Below are 15,630 nucleotides of genomic sequence, written 5' to 3' on the forward strand. Positions count from 1 at the left end.
ATATACCTAACTTTGAATTAGGTCTAATTACCTTTATTTTACAATGAAGAAACTGATACTCAGAGAAATTGACTACTGTGACTCAGTGAGTATCTGTCAAAGCCAGGTTCAAACCCTATTTTCCTTCACTGTAAAACTTTGATCTTTCTTCTATGTCATGCTCACTGTGGATTCTTCATACTTGTTGCTGCTCTATAAATGCAACTATAGTTTTGTTTTGTTGTTGTTGTTTTAATTAAAAGAGAGAAATAATACCCCTCACTACTCTATTTAACACTTTAGCTCGTGAAGCTATTCATACTCTTGCTCAGCTGACAAGTAGTTTGAGCTCCAAACACTATAAAGAACATAGTGATTTAATTAAAGGCTTGAAAACAGTCAATTTGAAAATGTGATGGTTTTACATGCTCAAATTTCCTCCCCCAGAACCAATTACATCTAATAATAAAGACAAGAACTGAAAATCCTAAAATTTAGCTTTTCAAATAGTCACTGAGTCTGTTTTTGAGTACATGTAAAATAAGCAACACTTTTGATACAAGTACTATCCCCAAGAGGAAATTAGCAGAGCATATTAGATTACAAATTTTAATAAACTGGTATTAGTATTATCACTTTCAAGCAGAGGAAAAAGAGATCATTTTGTTCTATTTCTGAGACTCTATAATGTCTTATCAGCTTCTGTGACAAACCATTCAAGTATTTACTGCCCATGCTAATTAGTTTATAGCCTACCAGCCATGTGTCTACACAGAAGACAACAGAGCCTATTCAAAAATGCTCCCTCCTTCTCATAAAAGGCAAAAAAAAAAACCCAATTCTTATTCAATGTAGATGCTAATGCAGAGAAACTGATAGTATCTGGCTTCTAGAAGATGAGAAAAACATATTACCTGATTAAATCCCACACATTGTTCGAAAGTCGGTATAAGATTTGTATATAACTTCAGAGTTTCTAAAACGCAGCCTTACCTTACTAATCAAATACATGGGGGATAAAATCTCTGAGAAAGAGAATTAGAATTCTTCAAAATGTCCCATTCAGCTGCAGCCTTTGTACCAGTGATACCATAGCAGGACCTAGCCTGGTCAATATATATTTTTAGCTGAACTGCCATTTCCATTACTGGAACAATTTTTTTTAGCAGTTTATAACTAGGACATTTTCATTCTCACCATCCTGAAACTTGATAGAAATTGTCAGACCAAATGTACTTTGAAGAATACAACAGATCTACTTTGGCTCTTAGGCAATTTTAAAATATAACAGTTGCTAGGTCATTTACCAGACCTCCTAAAACAAAGGACACGTTTTAAGATGATTTGGGTAATTTTTCTTCTCTTTTAATATTAATTATACTATGTATTACATCACTTTCTCCTTTGATTTTGGGAAAACATCAAACTCACCTTATAAGGATGAGAGAATTTGTTAGGAGTTTGCGATGCCAGCTTCATAGGTTTGTTGTAAGACTGTCAGGAGATGACATAGGTCAGGTGCCCAGAACAGGGTCTGGCAGATTGCAGCCACTCCATTCATATGAATTTATCTTTGCCTCTGAAAAATTGAATGCCATTGCTTTGGGTTATTAAAACAAATTAAAAGGCAATACACCAAACCAGTATTTCAAAGGAATTCACACTTAATGTGAAGTATAGTGTTTGGTAAAGTTACTGTCACATTTTAGTTAAACTAGAAAAAATATAGGAGCAATCTGAGGAGGAGAAGCAAATGCTAATGGACTGGACACTAACTTTTAGCCATTCCTTTAGTAAAATTACTAGTTGTTTTATTAATAAGTAATAAAATTACTAAAGTTACTCAATATGGTTTGCTTCCTGTGAAATAACTGCCAAAAGTTAGTGAATAGCTAACTAAAGCAATCACGGGAAAAACAAGTGCAATAAAAAGGAACCATAATCTCCTAAAATGTAAATTTCTGGACTGCTTTGAGAAATTTGGATTAACTCTTTCCCCACAGTATGATATAGCTCTACTTGATACAGTATCAAAGTAATAGATAGCATTCTGCCCAATCATGGTGTATGCAGCTTTATAGAGGTGCCAGTCTAGAAGCAATAAATAGCACAGGCTCAGGTGGAACCTGGTCCAGTGTTCTTAGATTAATTCACAGGATAATTGAGACCAGTTTTAATTTTTTTTTACTAGATATAGAAAGGATGTTACATGAATTTTCTGGGGTCTCTGACCATGAAGAAAAGTAAGGACAATATGACCTTTTTGGAATTGATTGCTACTGCTTAAATTCTGTCTTATGACGGCAAAAGGCATATTTATTTATTTTTTCCTTTAGTGGAAAATCAGGAAATTTAATAATCTGCAATGAATTACCCCATTACTAATGCAGAATGAACCAGAGTTGACTCTATCCTTGGATACCAAAGAGAACCCAGCATGAGCTCATTTGCTATGAAGGTGCCCGTCATTTCACAAATTAAAGTGGAAAATTGAGGCAACAAGTCGTGTAATATAAACTGATGGATACCTGTTCTTGCCTCAGTTTATTTGGCTATTTTAAACCAAAAGATTAAAGTGTAAACATGTTACGGTTATTAGTGATTCTTTCCTTCTAATTAGAATTTTGTAGTGGGCAAGGGGATAAATGAGACTGTAACATGAGCTGTCATAATTCCGGGTAAATAAGAAGATACTAAGATAATTTCCTAAAGTAAGAGTAAATAGATCAATGAATTCGTGTTTTTCCTATATACTACCAAGCAAGTGATAATGATTGATGGCTGAACCGAAAGTCAAGTGGTAACATTGGTAGCCTGTAGCCATAGCCATAGATGAATGGTATAAATTCTGTCAAGATCAGAAGACTGAACTAGAAAACCTTTGAAGGATCAGATCATTTCTAGCCCAACCATGGAAGGATCAGCTAATGGTGAGAATATACCAAAATTAAGTAGATAATGGTTGAGTGAGGAAACAGAAAAAGGAGTCTGATAAATATACTTAATTCTAAAAATGCATAAATATCCTCTTAAAACCACTCTTATGTCTTTGTATTTTTAAAAACATAGTAGACTATCAGGCTTCCCTGGTGGCGCAGTGGTTCAGAGTCTGCCTGCCGATGCAGGGGACACGAGTTCGTGCCCCGGTCCGGGAAGATCCCACATGCCGTGGAGCGGCTGGGCCCATGAGCCATGGCCGCTGGGCCTGCGCATCCGGAGCCTGTGCTCCGCAACGGGAGAAGCCACAGCAATGAAAGGCCCGTGTACCACAAAAAAAAAAATTAATAAATAGTAGACTATCTATGTTACATTGCCAGCTTTCTGTAAAGATTACTTCTATGCAACGTCATGAATTTTTTTTAAGTTTCATATTTAAATAAAACCTACAAATTCAGTTCATGAATTTATAGTGATGGTAAAATTTTCTCAGTTCCTCTTCAGAAATTTAGATCAGCCCTAAGAAGTTCTTAAAAGAGCATTGAAGAGACATTTAGACATCAAATAACTCATTTTGCATCTGGTATCCTTTTTAACACACAGACCAACTCTGGCAGTTCAGAATGTGATTTTTAAAAATTTTCCTGGCCTCCTGTTTGTTTCTTTTACTTTGTTGGGTCTGTGAATATTTTAGTGAGGATTCACTTTAAAAGTAATCTCGGTCCTTGTTGTTGCTTTGCAATGTTTGAGAAAATGACTAGAGGAGCTTTAATGCTGTCTTGCTCATCATTGTGAATCAGATAAAAGATTAAAAACAATACCTAGAGCGCAGCTCTCAACTTGGGCTTCTGTCTGTTGAATTTTAATTCCATGGTAAGATTCTTGTTCAGACAGAAGGTAAATAAATAAGTCCATAAATTCCACTGATTTCAGCAGGCTATGTCACGGGGGATGCATTATTTTTAAGCCAAAGTATCATCAGTGTTTTACATGATTCCATCAGAGAGGTTCCTTTCCAAGGCTAGCACCACCTGCTTACCATACAAAGGCTTTGAACATTAACAGGGGAAGGAAACAGAGAAGTTGGTGAGCAGGCTTCACAGACCACTGGTTGGTAAGGATATGACACATGACAAAGCACAATTTATCTTCTTGGGCCTTTCAGACATTTTAGCGGGTACCACTGGTTTCCACTTGCCCCTCTTCTATTTTGTCTTCTACTTTGGGAGACAAAATAGTGGTTGTTAGGATTGAAATGCAGGCCATGGAATGTGGAAACTTAGGCAGCCTTTTGTCTGCAAGTGCCAGTAGTTTTGCCTTTAGAAGTGTGTCAGAATTCCTGAAGTGACTGTATTTACGCCTCACCTGGCTGGGGAGGAAAGGAGTGTGGCACTAACACCTGTCAAGGAAATTACAGGTGCAGGCAGTTATTGGGCTTGGAGGTATTAAGGAGAAACAATTATACACATTTTCAGTCTAATTTGATGAGAGCCTCAGGTTCCTGGAGCCTTGCCCAGCCAATTGCCTAAGTTGTAAAAACTGAGTCACCTGGCTTTTCAGAGTTAAGACACTCTGGTTTTAAGCCTGTTGATTGGCTCACTGCAAAAGGAATGCAAAGAATGTGGCCTTTTTAGAAGTATGTTTCATAGAATTTGCTACAAAAACTTAAATTTTAAAATAGTACTGTAGCAGGTTTATAGCCTTTTTTCTGGTTTGCACTCTCAAAATTTGTTTGTGTTCAAGATTTATGTATTTGAACAGCCTACAAATATTTGCTGAGTATGTCCTCTCAGATGTCACAGACACAACTACGAGTAAAAGAAACATGACCTCTTTTCTCTTAGACCTTACAGTCTAGAAAGGACCACATGTGTGTACCAGTGATATGTATGATAAAAGTCATGAAGGATGTCGTGGAATTATGCAACTGGGGATACAGTTTGATTTTGGGGAGCAGTATCAGAGAAATTTTCTCTGAAGTAGTGACTTCTAAGGTGAAGATTAAGAAATGAGTTGGCCAGATGAAGAGTGATAAAGAGTATTTCATGCATAAGCAAGACCATGTACAAAGGCCCCTAGATAAGGAGTAACTTGCGAAGCAAGTCAGAATGAAAGAGGGGCTCAATAAGAAGCTCGAGATGAGGGCAGAGGCCAGCTTGCCTAGGACTTTGTAGGCCAGAATAAGGAGCTGGGCTTGAGTCTAAGATAATGAGTAACTGCTGGGAGATTTGAGCATGGGCCTTTTAAGAGCTGGTTGATGCATTAACAGAGCATCTGAGCACCTATTGGATACCAGTCATTATGCTGGTAATTGGGGTAAGGTGAATGTGAGATGGTCCCTGTCTTCAAGGAACTCACCACTTTAAACGGGAAACAGATAAGAAAATCTCTCATTACAATGAGAGGATTTAGGTTTGCATAAAGGCATGAACCAAGTGCTATGGGAGATCAGAGAAGAAACCCAGAAAAGAGTCTTTAACTCAGCCTTTGAGTGGGTAGCAGAATGTGCCCAAGGGAGATGGTATTTGGTTCTGGGAGAACTTGTAGAAGTTAGTTACATGGACCAAGGGTAAGAAGGGCCTTCCAGACAAAGAGAAAAGCATGCCCAGTGATCTGTTTGGCACACTTGGAGAATTGCCTGTAGATTAGAATAGCTGGAGAAAGGGTATGAGTAGGAGTGAGGCAGGAAATATGGCTGGAGAAGTTTATGTAACATACCTTTGCCCTGTTAAGGAAAGAGAGAGATTAAGGGATTTGTATGTTGTATCACTTTTCCATTTTAGAAAATTTCAAATTTTGCCTCTGCAGAGAAAAAGAGCCATTAAGTAGGCCAGCTTTCGGTAACAGAAGTTACTGTCTAAGACCATTTCTGTCACTTTTCAGAAGTCTACAGAAATTTATACCTATTCAACAAAATGTTAATTTATGCTTCAGGAAAAAGAACAGTGGAATATACTGATATATCTTAAGGTGATCTCTTTTTCATTTTGGATCTGAGTTCTGCATCAACCTGAAAAATGGAATAAATTTTCAAAAGGACATCAAATACTCAATACAAAGGAAGAAAAAGATCTCTATTTATCATGTTCCTGCAATCACCACTGAGTGATGTATTGTGATTACAACATTTTTTTAATTGGCAGGCTTCTGGGATGCTATAGGAGTTGGTGACAAGATGATGGATCAGTTTCTCCATATTGGCTGGTTGATCCAACAAACCTAAAGCAGATATTGACATTTGTCATTCAACATTGGAGTCCTACAGACTTCTCTGCTGATTAGTCAAATACTTCACCTCCCTTTAATTAATGTTTTAAGAGCAGAGCCTCACAGAGATGCTCAAGGGAGCAAAGTTTTACAATATAATGGAAAAGAAAGGTTACATAGTACCAGTTGAATGAGAATAAGTAAGCATGGGGGGAAAGGAAGAAATCAATGACAATGTTTGAACAGCTTAACCCTGTTAGCCCTTACATGTTAATAGATTATTTATGCATCAGTTTGCCAGTGAGAAGAAATTAGTATGATTAGCATTTTCTGTTTATTGACTGCTCATCACAAATTGGGAAAATGTTTACATGTATTTTTGTTTATTACCTTGAAAAATCATTGACAAGAAAGGTCAGGAGAAGAACTTATCCTCTCATATAAACTCAAAGAATTTTATCCTAAAGAAAAAAAAAGGGGGCAAATGAACAGAAATATATTTCGCATTGTGCTATGAAAAAAAAAGGAAACTATTTTATTTCCAGAGAAAGGCCTTTTGAAATAGGTGGTTAAAGAAGGAGCTTTGAAATTTGACATGAGTCTAATCTCATTCTTTAGTTAATAGTCAAGGATTTTCAAAGAGTCTTTATGATGTTTGCAGAAAATTTTCACCTCTTCTGTGGCTCCCCCAACCCTGATCATTTCGAAGTTTCTTTTACCATACAACTTCAATCATGCCCTGTTTTGGAAGAGAGCTGCAAGCTAATCCCATAATAAAGACAGTGAAACAGAGAAGAATCCAGAAAGGGTTTAGATTTCTATCTTAAGTACCTTAAAAATTCACAGATATAGGTTAGGTATTATTTAGGGAAAATGAATGTTGGTGTCTAAGTCTTATGAATAACAAATCCACAAAGAAATCTGCTGTATTTAGCAACCATAGGAGCAGGGACCAAATGTAGTATCCCAGACCTGGGATAGATTTCCAGTTGTCCTGTCTTGGGTTTTGGCAAACTAAAAATGTAGACTCTGGAGAAAGACGGATTTGGATTTGAATCTCAAGTACCTTAATTTTCTGTAAGTAACCTTGGGCAAGACATATAGTCTCTAGGGTGCTTTGATTTTCTAAGTTTTAAAAAATCTCTTTCTCTCACTCTTCTCCTTCCTCCCTCCCCCTCCCTCCATCTACCTACCTATCTACCTATCTATCTAAACACACATTATTTGTCCTTCTCTTCACCTTTACATCCACCTGGCCCACCTATTGATTGTTTTAATGAGACTGGTAGAGAAAAGAAGGATCATAACACTTCCTGTTGTTGCTAATTAAGCCTCCAACTTGCAAGGAATATGGTGATATTCTTTACTCTTACTGAAACAATCACTGAATTCAGGACAGGATTATACATTTGGAAGTCACATTGTTGAACAATCAATGTTTAGTATCCATGTGATTGAATAAAGACAGTTTTACGTTTTAGGAAAATATTTAGGGAGAGTTTCTTGTGATATAAAATCACATTTTCTTCTTAGGAAGGAATCAAAGAATGATCTCCTCTATTTTTAGGATATGCTCTTCTGAATTCTAGTCCTGATCATCAGATTGAATGCAAATGTTTGAAATCTAGTTCTCTGAAGTTAAACAAGATACTGCCAAAACAAAAATTATGCTGAAAGACCAAAGAAAAATCAATATGAAAAAGGTTTATACATAGATTTCATTCTTTCAAACATCCTGAAAAAAGCCCTAAAATCAGTTGTATCTAGTTATATTTAAATGTCATTTTCATTTTATCAAAGAAATATATAATACACATGTTATAAAAATTCAAGTAATAGTACAAATCTTATAAAAATCACGACAAATCCCATTTTCAAGAAAGTTTCCTTTCAATTTTTAAATTTCTCCCTCCCTGTTATTGATACTCATATTACTAAATAACATCATAGCAAAAAATTTCTTGGTTTTTAATATTAGCCATTATTTTTTGGTTTTCTATTATAAAGATTAGCATTTAGACCTTTTATTGTGCCAGTACACATTTAAACACTTCCCCTTGTCCTATCCTATCAAAACCATCTTTGGCTAAATCAATATTCAGTGTTTATCTTATTTTAACTAAGAAAATCTTATACATAGAGGAGCTACATGGTATATTATGATTATATATTTTAAACATTTTGTTTTTCCCTGAGGTTAACTATCTCACACACACACATACACACACACACTTAATTTTCTATTTACTGGCTGCTGATTCTGGCAACTCTGCCCCTTACCTGTCTTTCAAGACCCATATTAAATAGGTTAGATAGCTCTTTACTGGTACAAGACTTTGCAGATGCAAGTTAAAAGAATGAAGAAAGCTAGCTTAAAGACTCTCTGGAAATATATTCTTATATTTAATCTCATATTTCACAGTGGTGGCATCAAATTCAATCTTGAGATAAGGTGGGAGCTTTTCCTGATCCTGACCAATTCCCTCCTTGTTCTTTAATATAGAAAATCAGTTTTTCTTTTTTTCCCCAATATTAATGTAGATGGAAGTTAATCTTCAACACTGTCCTCCAGTGATCCACCTTCTCAAACCATATGACTACTCTATAGAAATTCTAGAACTCTTAGTGATACTTTAGAGTTTAAATGTAGCCTATTTCCTTTTGTGATTCATTTTGCAATTTAGACTTGAGAATGAGACAATAATTTTCTGTAACAATTTAAAGACAGTCATAAATGGAGAGGGATTCAGGATATGACTTAGTGGGAGCCCAGGACCTCAGCAGCAGTTGATGCAGAAGGGGTCGAAGGTCATAGCAGGGATAGTCAATTTTTATTACGCAAAAATCTGAATCTTTTATCTATATCCTCACTATTTACATGCAACCCATCAGCTAGAAGAATCTGCTGCTAGGTAACCCAGACATACTGAGTCAGACCTACTGAAGTTTGAGAAGCACTGTCTGGGTCAGTAACTGATGTTGAACTTAGTAGAGAGCTAAAGCTATTCAAGTATTTCTCTTTATGCAGATTAGTCAGAGAAAGGTTGGGACTTGGCATTAAGAGAGAGAAAAGAAAGTTACTAAAACAAAATGGGAAATCTACATGTAAAGGGAAAATGGAAGTATATAGCATAGTTTTGGAATGGAAAGAAGCTCATTATGACTTAAGAGTACAGTGCAGGTTTAGGCTGAGGCTGAAGGTATAGAAAGGGAGAAATGATGGAGGTCCTCAAATGTTTTACCAAGGTCTTTAAACTTTAGCCTGTAGGAAATTTGGTATCCTTGGGAATGTGTTAAGAAGCAGAGCTATGACATTCATGTTATGTTTTAGACAGATTAATCTGTCTACACTGTGGAGGATACATTAGACTTGGGAAAGAGACTGGAGAAAGAGACTATTTGAGAGATATTGCCATTTTCCCAAAAATATTGATGAAGATTTGAATTAAAATAACAGCCAAAAAAAAAAAAAAACTAACAACTGTGGGAGTTGAGAAGACACACTGAGGACAAATTAAGGATGTAGAATGTTAGACTTTTGTGACTTGATGATAGAAGTAATTGAGCAATACAACTGATCACAGGGAAAAGTAAGTCATGATTCTAGTTTAGTTCCCTGGTTAGTAGAGTAAGCTAAATTATTTCACAGTATAGTAGACTTAATTGTATCATCCCAAAATATATGTTCTGCCAAGAATACTACAAAAATTACTGGAACCACCAGGGACATCATAGGGATAGAGAAATGGCATAAAATAAAATGGTTTTATAGGGGACTCTGTCAGCTGGCTACTCAGCATTCAGTCCATTCTTCCTCCTTCCTAAAGAAAATCCAATTCTGTTCACCTATTAATCTTCTCCTATGTAGCCCTTGTGACTCAAGGGATGCTTAACTCCCTACCAACTCTGGGTATAAATTTTGATCCATCAAATGAGTGCATGACACTCACCTGGTCACTCTTTTCTTGATCACAGTGTGGACAGGTGGCCTAAATTGGCCCAAATTAAATAGAAGAATTTATATTTCATGTTTGAGAGAGCCAGCTCTCTTGCCTTGCTCCTCTATTCATTCATCAACCTGTCCCTCTCCCTCTCTCCTAATATGAAAGCAAGGCAGAGTTTTCCATTCTCTGTTGGCAGCCAACTATGACCAGGAGGAGAACTAGTGTGTAGATGAAACAATATATGAATGGCAGATCATAGATATGAACATAACCTAGCCCCTTGCTGATATTACTGAGCTAGTGAGTCAAGCAACTCTGAAGTTGTCCCTACTTAGGGACTTACTGTTATATGAGATAATAAATGTCCTGTTTGTTTAAGCCAAAGAAAAAAAAGAGTTACGTTCAAGTCCTCAACACTGGTACCTGTGACCTTTTTGGAAACGGGTTCTGTGTAGATGCAATTAGTTGAAATGAGGTCATACTACTTGAGGGTGGGTGCTGATCCAATGGCTGGTGTCCTTAAGAAGAGAGGACAAAAAGAGACACAAAAACGTGAAGACAGAGGCAGAGATTGGGGTTATGCTGCTATAGGCCAAAGAGCACCAGGGATGACCAGATGTTGGGAGAGGCAAAATCAGAATCCTTCTTCAGAGCCTTGGGAGGGAGCAGGGCTCTGCCCACATTTGGACTTCTGATTTCTGACCACCGGACCTGTGAGAGAATAAATTTCTGTTGTCTTAAACCACCCAGTTTGTGGTAATTTGTTATGGCAGCAATAGGAGCTCCTACTCATAGTTTTGGAAGGATTTTTTTATAAATTTGTCTCATTAATGTAATAATAAATTGTCTAGAGCTTGTAATTAATATTCCTTTTTCCCCCTCTTGGCTAAAAAGGAGCAAGATGGGGTTTTTCTATTTTAAACTAATCTCTCATTGTGACTGAGGAGGGATGTGGATAGTCTTAGTTTTCTATTCTCAGGATAGAAGGTCGCAGTGGTTGGAGCACAAAACAAAACAACATGTTGTTTGATGTACAGGCCTAAAAGGATAGGAAATGTTTCCTTTTTTACCAGGTGTAAGTTCTCCTCTAAGGTTAATGAAGAGACAATAAATTAATTAAAAATAATCAACCTTCTGCAATGTGATAAGATAATCAAGAGCTTCATCTATAAGCCAAATCGAATAACTTTAGGAATTTTAAAAGTTTAAAGATTAGCATTTTATAGTTGGTTTGCTTGATTGATCTGTAAAACTTATTAAAGAAATGGATTTTATTATTACCTCTTATATACTCCATACACAGTGTGCATTGTTTGATTCTTTAAGTTAAATTTACCTTGTCAATGAAGAGTGACCTCTAGAATATCTTTAAATTGCTGGAATTTGCATAGGCTTGCACTTTTACTTTCTAATTTAAAGCCCCTATGGGTTCCTTCTTTATCCCATCCTGTTTTGACTCATTACAATCTCCCTTCATTTGCTTACAATATGCAAATAGCCACTTTCTTGTCATTTTTATAGGGATGGAGAGTTGTGCCTCTTGAACACGTTATTGACTTCTCTGTGACTCTGTACAATTCTATTTAGATGTAATTGTTTATTATTATATTGGGGTTTAATTTTCTTGCTTTTGGGAAGAAAAACCTAGACGTACTCCTCAGTTAGTGAAAATATTTATATTGAAAGAATGAGGTACTAGCACATATACACTGAATTTAGCATGCCGTTTATGTAATATATGCATGCATAAGCATATACACATTTTAATCTTGAGGTATGTTTATGCTAAGTATGAACAAATGCATATTTTAGGTTTATGTAATTATTTTAAATATGGAGTTAGAATACACAAATTCTGATTTCTGCTAAGAGAGTAAACTAGCTAGGGTTGCTGACTATCACCGCTTTCCCATGGAAATCAACCTAGAAAAAACAGAAGTGTGAGAGTAAAACATGGATTTCAGGAACCAACTTCAAAACAGAAAACTGTAGGGGTGAATGAAGACCATCTTGAGTTAGTATGTGTTGGGAAGGTGTAGGTGGGTGTGTCCTGAGAGACAGGCCACTGGGGCAATAGTGGGAACAGGTTAGAAGAAAATGTTTAAAATTCTGTTCTTGCCTTCCCCCCTTATGGAATTGGGTCAATTGTTGCCTGCCCCATCAGAGCAGAATGCAGCAGTAAGATCTGTAGCTGCCCTAGTGTAGCATCAGTGCACATGTCCTGCTGAACTGAAACTCTGATGAAAATAGGTGCTACTGATCAGTTGTTCTCAGGCATTCACTCCTCTACCCTTCCCCCCTCCTTAACCCCCAAGGGCTTGTGGATTAGAACCTAGTCTTTCTGCTCCTAACATTGCTTCTTCCAAAGAGTTTTAAAGTAAATGCTGACTGGGCGAGTTGCCAGGAGCTGTGGCAGAGCGTGTGGTCAGTAGTTACTCTGTGGTATGGTGGGTACTCTGCCTTGAGACTTTTCCCTTCTCCTCTGCTTAGACTCAACAGGACTGAAAAAGGCAGGGGACATGGCCCTTCCCCAACATATGCTACTGGACAGGGTAGCTAAACTTCACAGAGAACGTGAACTTATAAGCTGCAGTAATTGGACATGTGGAAAGGAACAACATTCTTAAAAGAGAGAAAATAAGCTGGACAATATTTACCAATTGTGATGGAGTTAACAATAATTTACACTAAGGAAGATAAGTATTTGTACAGAAATGGGGAAGATAATAGGACTGTGAAAGAATGAGAAGCTATAAAAAAGCACTTAGAAATAGTAGATAAGAAAATATAATAGTTGAAATAAAGGACACAACAGAGGAACAATAAAAGAATGGATTTAGCTAAAGAGTGAATTAGTGAGCTGGAAGATAAGGTTGAAGAATTTGTCCAGATTTAGCAAGAAAAGATAAGCTGGAGAATATGTTAAGGACCTATTAAGTATGAAAGATATATGTAGAAGTGCCAAGAATATTTGAAGCAATAGAGATAAATTTTGCAGAATTAAAGAAAGATAGAGGACTTCATGTTGAAAAAACAAATTACATAACAGAATAAGCCGCAACTAGGCACATTATAGAAAATTTGAGAATATCAAAAATAAACAAAAAATTCCAAATGTTTTCACAGAGGCAGAGAAAGTCAGTCCTGCCACAGAGATTAAAAAACAAACAAAAAAGAAGAAGACAAAAATTATCTGCAAAGAGAAAATAAAAAGATTGGTATCAGATTTCTCAAAAGAACACTAGATACTAGAAGACAACAGAATAATTTTTTGTGGTGAAATATACATAACATAAAATTTACTATTTTAAAACCATTTTTAAATGTGCAGTTCAGTGACATTAATGACATTCACATTGTTGTACAACAATAGAGTATTTTTGAAATAATAAAGGAAAATGATTTTAACCTAGAATTTTATAGCCTACTAAAATTTTTTGTAAACCCTGATACAAAAGGGATGGTAAATAAAGGTAGTCAAGTACAAATACATTGGTAAAGGTTACTGTGGTCTTTAAATTATAAAAGACTACAATTTGTGAAGTTAAAACAATGCCAGCATGATATTAAATCAGCTTTTTATTTTCCATGAATCATTCAGTGTCTAAGCCTTGGGTTTCTCTTGCTTAGTTATTAACGTTTCTCTTAAAAGGCTAAAATACCTAACGTTATTTGCTCTTTTCTGCCTCTTCCAGCCCATAATGCCATTTTTCTTTTTGTTCCTTTCTCTTCATTAGATGGTAAGAACATGAAGACAGGGACTGTATTTTGGCAAAGAATGTAGGTATGGGAAGGCTGGAAATCAACTGGCACATGTGTCTTTGTTTTAGTTTGCTAAGGCTGTCATAACACAATACCACGCTGGATGGCTTAAATAACAAATATTTATTTTCTCACAGTTCTGGAGGCTTGAAGCTCAAGATCATAGTGTCAGCAGGTTTGTTTTCTCCTGAGGACTCTCTCCTTGTCTTGCAAGCAGCCGCCTTCTCGCTGTGTCCTCACATAGCCTTCTCTCTGTCTCTTTCTCTTCTTTTGAGGACACCAGTCATATTGGATTAGGGCCCTACCCTTAAGACCTCATTTAAAACCTTAATAACCTCTATAAAGACCTTATCTATCAGTATCTATCTGAGGTACTGGGGGTTGGGACTGCCAACATATGAAATTTGAGGGAGTACAATTCAACCCATAACAGTCCTGTCTTACAAATCTTTGCATGAAGGACTTAAACGCTAATACCAAGATACCAATCCTGAGAGCCAGTGGTCGTTGAGTATCAGGCATGCACGCTTCTGAAAGCTTCACATAGATCATCTCATTTAAGCCTCACAACACAGCTGTGCAGTAGGTGCTCTTTTTTTAATCCTTATTTTACAGTTGAGAAAACAGAGTGTTAGGTACCTCCCTAAAATCAAACAGGTAGGAAAGGAGGGAACCAGGCTTCAAACCCAGGCAGCCTGCCTCTAGCACCTCTCCTCTCATTCCCTGATCTTGTTATGCTCCCTTCTCTAAGCTGAGGACACCCACATGTGTTTATTTGACTTCACAAGCAGTTTTGTTATGGATGTTCCCTGTCAGAGTCAAGATGCTAGTTCAAAGAGCACTGGCTCCAGATTCTTCACTCACCTGAACCGAGGGGTTGTTTTGAGAGACCTTGAAGATAAGCTTAATTGAGGAGCCCAACTCTCTGTGTAAGATATTTTATACCAAGCAAAATAAACTGACTTCGGAGTGTCAATGGAAGAAGAGTTGAGAGCAAGTTTTTCCTGTTTTTATCTTTAAGAAAATAAAATATGTGCATCAGAACAGAAGCTCAGAAGCAGATCAAGGATATGAGTGCTTTGAGAACAGATTTAAATAGTTACTTCCTTACTCCTGAGCTCCATCTGGTCTAGGAGTTCAGTGATTTTTTGTAAAACCACAAAGAGTTCAGCAAGGCTCAATGTTAAGGTATATGTCTTGGGAGAAAAGATCTGAGAGAATTAATTTGTTGTTTAGAGGTAAAGATCAGTTCCTGTAGGTTAGGTATTCTATTTTGGGCTTGGAGGGAGAAGTGATTAACATTTCTTCTGTCTGGCAGACTGTGGAATAAGGCTCAGGGTATAAACAGAAGGAATTATCACACTTCTTGCAGGCAGAAATCAAAAGCAAATGGAAGCTAATCAAAGTCCAGTAAAGACAATTCAGGCATTATTCTGACCAGTTCAGGAAAAAAAGATGTTGGGATTTAATTCAGTTTAAATAGGAAAAGCACATTTTGGGAAAGGCTACTTCAATCTTCAGGTATTTTTCAAGAATTACCTAAATTGTTTAATGTGTTATATGAGGTATCTGAATTAGAATGGCAATGAGTGTTTCCTCCCTGAACTTATTCATCTCAAACTCCAAAATTAGGCTGATTATTTCCTTTGGGATGGGAGGAATTATTTGCAAATTATATATCTGATAAGTGGTAAATATCCAAAATGCATAAGGAATTCCTACAGCTCAATAGCAAAAAACAAAACAAAACACACACAAAACAAAAAAACCAAAATCAATCCAATTTTAAAAAGGTCTAAGG

Source organism: Mesoplodon bidens, assembly GCF_964165515.1.
Source record: "Mesoplodon bidens genome assembly, chromosome: 6".
Classification (NCBI taxonomy): Eukaryota; Metazoa; Chordata; class Mammalia; order Artiodactyla; family Ziphiidae; genus Mesoplodon; species Mesoplodon bidens.